Source organism: Neomonachus schauinslandi, chromosome 11, assembly GCF_002201575.2.
Source record: "Neomonachus schauinslandi chromosome 11, ASM220157v2, whole genome shotgun sequence".
In the NCBI taxonomy this organism is placed as follows: Eukaryota; Metazoa; Chordata; class Mammalia; order Carnivora; family Phocidae; genus Neomonachus; species Neomonachus schauinslandi.
In genome coordinates, this window is record NC_058413.1 from 24010255 (window position 1) to 24014596 (window position 4342).

The following is a 4342-nucleotide window of genomic DNA, read 5'->3' on the forward strand; positions in this document are numbered from 1 at the left end:
TTTTTTTTTGGATCCCTGCTGGATTTCCAGCCACTAGAATAGTACCTGGCACACAGTACGCACGCAGTAAATATCTGTTAAATGAATGAGTGGCCCTGACCTCCAGATCTTGACCTGTTAAAGCCACAGGAAGGATGTAGTTCTCTATTTGCATGATTTTTAAAAAACTCCATTACCACAGGGGCAGGGCTAGATCTAATCAAGATAAATGCTTTTGAATTGCAGGATGAGTAATGAGCTACGAGGCAAAGCTAAGTGTGTGGTGTGCCCGTTGACTCCCCAGAGCACATCCTAACACCTACTGAGGCTGTCGCTGCTGCAGACTCTGGACACTGGTGGCATTACTTGGATCGATGATCTTGGAACATTCCTCCTCTGGCTTTTGCAGTCCCTGGAGACATGCTGACTTTTGGTGTTCTTGTCTTGGAAAGTGAATTCCGGGAGGTGGTAAGGCAGAGGGACCCAAAACGTAGGCTCTTCGTAGTGCTAGGACTTTGAGACAGGCCATGCACCTTCTCCAAGTCCCATTCTCCTCCTCTGTAAAATGGGACTAATAACAGAACTTCCTTCCTATGATTATTTTTATCACCACCATCACCACCCCCATCCATCATTACCATCATGCTTTGAGTCTCCAGGGAGCTCCCCGTGTCCAGTCCTGGCCCATCAGGCCCCTGGTTTCACCAGGGATGGACAGAGAGGTTATGGGCGCTTCCAAAGGCAATGGAAGCAGAGGTCAGAGTGAGGTAGCCATGAGACGATGTGGCAACCTCTAGAAGCTAGAAAAGGCCAGGAATGGACCCTCCTCTAGAGCCCTGAGCAGAAATGCAGCCCTGCCATCACCTTGATTTTAGCCTAGTAAGACCACTTCAGTGAGACTGAGACTCTGATCTCCAGAACTATAACTTAATAAGCCACTAAGCCCAACAGCATTAAGAAACTAATACAAGGGCCTCTAGTCTAGCTTTATCCTTCTCTGAAATCAGGACTCCAGCTTCTATTTTATTCCATAAAAATCAAAACACACTTTTTTATATTAATTAGTTCTAGCCTGGAGAAAATACAATTTTCCAATAATACACTCTAAGGCCTGTCCCATGGGTGTTCCTGGCCCTGCACTAGTCTGCGTACACCTGTTTGTGCTCTGATCTATCCACCACCTTCCCTCGCTCAGCTCCACACTGCAGAGAACTACATTTTCAAGAACCTCCTGGCAAATGGCTTCCAGCTAGTTTTGGCCAATGGGCAGCACTGACGGAAGGTACGAAGAGGGGAAAAGCCATAGCAGTTCACTTTCTCACTGTGCCTCGGGTGGCATCTCCATACTGGGATGGGAGGACAGTCAGAGGCCTGGGTTACGAACTGAGTTTGCGGTACCACCGTTAGCAGGGGACCGGGGGGACCGCGGTGGGGTCGTGAGCCATGGGGTGCAAACCAAGAAAGCCCCCCCAAACCTCTCCATCTACCCTGTCCCTAGAGCTGAGGAGACAGCACTTGTACCGAGGGCCTCTCTCCTGGGGAGGGGGGGTGCACAGACCATGCCCAGCACTGGGCCACCAACAGGCCATCCCCCTTCCCGCAGACAGCTGAGTCTGGCAGGAGGGGCAGCGGCCGGCTCCATCGCCCTAACTGCCATGTGGTTTGCTTTCATCAAGGAAACAGCAGGGATTCCAAGTTAAATTCCAATGTGCAATTTATTCAAGATGTAAGGCCCATCGAGAGACTCTCTGCAGACTGTCCGGCCCTCCCGCTCGGAGGCAGACGTCCTGCTGCCCGGGCTGCCACAGCCCATCCTGGTCTCCTGGGACCGAGGCCTTCCGGAAGGGGGATTCTCCCTGGGCTGCTGGCCAGCTGCTTTCCCATGTTACAGATGGGGCTGCTGAGGCACAGAGAAGGATCTTGAACATGGAAACCGTCCTGGGAACACGGAGGCCAGCGGCGGCACAGGCTGGTCGGTCTTTGGGAATTGTGCATGACGAAGTATCTGTCTGGCACACCCTGAGGATGACAAATGAGCCAATTGTGAGCGGTAGTAAGGGCCATGGGAATCTCACTTGGAAAACCCAATCAGTCCGTCAGCATTCATTTGCCTGAAAGAGGCTTCTGAGCAGAGCTCAGGCTTCAGACCGATGGGCCACCCCCTTCTGGGCAGATCCACCTGCCAGGGCTTCCGGACCCGTGCCTAGCACCTATTGCCCCCCGGAAGGTTTCATGAGTCACACAGACCCCAGAATGGAGATGACAAAGTCGATGGGACACCACAGAGGTGAGGAAGCCCCCGAAATGAGTAGGTACCTGGCAGGGACGGCTCGTGCGCACACGGGGCTGCACTCTGGCTCTTCCCTCGTTCAGTTCTGCGCTGACAGGCAGGTGGTGGGTGCCGGGCCCTGAGAGCCCCCCTCCGGGGCAGCAGGCTGTGACAGACATCAACAGTTTGCGGCCAGAGACTAATTCCTCCCAGGGAAGCTTTGCATTCAGATGAGAATTAGAGCAACATGCCCAAACACCCTTTGGGGTTCAGGGGTCCCTACTGTGCGTGGGTGGTGTAGGGACACCAGAGTGACATGTGCTGAAACCCGGATTATGTGCGTTCTGGAAGGAAGACTTTGCAGCCAGCCAGCCCTGGCTGACAAAGCTGTGTTTCTCTGGGTTCCCGGGGTCAGCTCCTGAAGCAACATCGACTTCCTACCATTTAGCAGACAGCACCGCACCTTTGGGGAGTGGATTGATTTTGAGGGCAGTAAGGCAACAAACGATCTCTAGAGAAGCAACATCCAGTTCTGACTGAGAGCCCGGAGGTGGGAAGTGGACATTTCAATCCAGGCCTGCTGCCATCCTTTGAAGGAGGCAGGCAGTGACTATCACATACCAGTTTCCCCGGAGGAATGGGGAATGGAGAGGAGGGGACACTGCCACAAAATGACTGGAAGTCTAAAACTTAGTGGTTGCAGCCTGGCCTTTGAACTCAAATCTGACATTGAGGCCTTTCTATGTTTAGGTCTTAGAACAAGTTCTTTTATGTCTCAGGCCCTCAGTTTCCCAATCTGGAAAGTGGGTGGAATAATAATATCCAACTCTCAGGCTTCATTCAGAGCAAAGATCAGCAAGTTTTTCCATTAAGGGCCAGATGGTGAATATTTTAAGGCTTTTGGGCCAAATGGACACTGTTGGAGCTACTCTACGCTGCCATTGTGCTTTGAAAGCAGCCATAGAAATAATAAAGAATAGTAAATGAATGGACATAGGTGTGTCCCAATAAAACTTTATTTACAAAAACAAATGGTGGGCCAGACTCGGCCTGTGAGTTACAGTGTGCCAACCTCCGATTAAGAGATTATATGAGCCAGTGCAAATGATAGCAAAAGTGCTTGGCACAAAATTGCTGACCAGTAAATGTTGCTATCATCATCATCGTCGGCATTATTGCTCTGCATTTGGCCATTTGGATCATCAGGTGCTGCCTACTAATTATCTCTGTCTCCTCTCCCTGCCTTTACCAACTTCTTAAATCAATTTCCAAAAGGGTACTTAGGTGGATGAATTCAGACTCCTGGGTGCAAATGCATTCAGGACTTTGCCCTGAAGTGGTCTGCTTAATGCGGTTTCCCAAATCTCTTAGCAAGACGTTTCTCCAAAGAAGACATACAAATGGCCAACAGACACATGAAAAAATGTGCAACATCACTCGGCATCAGGGAAATACAAATCAAAGCCACAATGAGATACCACCTCACCCCAGTCAGAATGTCTAAAATTAACGAGTCAGGAAAAGACAGATGTTGGCGAGGATGCAGAGAAAGGGGAACCCTCCTACATTGTTGGTGGGAATGCAAACTGGTGCAGCCACTCTGGAAAACAGTGTGGAGGTTCCTCAAAAAGTTTAAAATAGAGCTACCGTACGACCCAGCAATTGCACTACGGGGTATTTACCCCAAAGATACAAATGTAGGGATCCGAAGGGGCACGTGCACCCCAATGTTTATAGCAGCAATGTCCACAATAGCCAAACTATGGAAAGAGCCCAGATGTCCATTGACAGATGAATGGATAAAGAAGATGTGGTATATATATATACAATGGAATATTATGCAGCCATCAAAAAATGTAATCTTGCCATTTGCAATGATGTGGATGGAACTACAGGGTATTATGCTAAGTGAAATAAGTCAATCAGAGAAAGACATGTATCATATGATCTCACTGATATGTGGAATTTGAGAAACAAAACAGAGGAGCATAGGGGAAAGGGAGGGAGAAAAAAGTAAGACGAGATCAGAGAGGGGAAACTTAATCATAGGGACTTTTAATCATAGGGAACCAACTGAGGGTTGCTGGAGTGGAG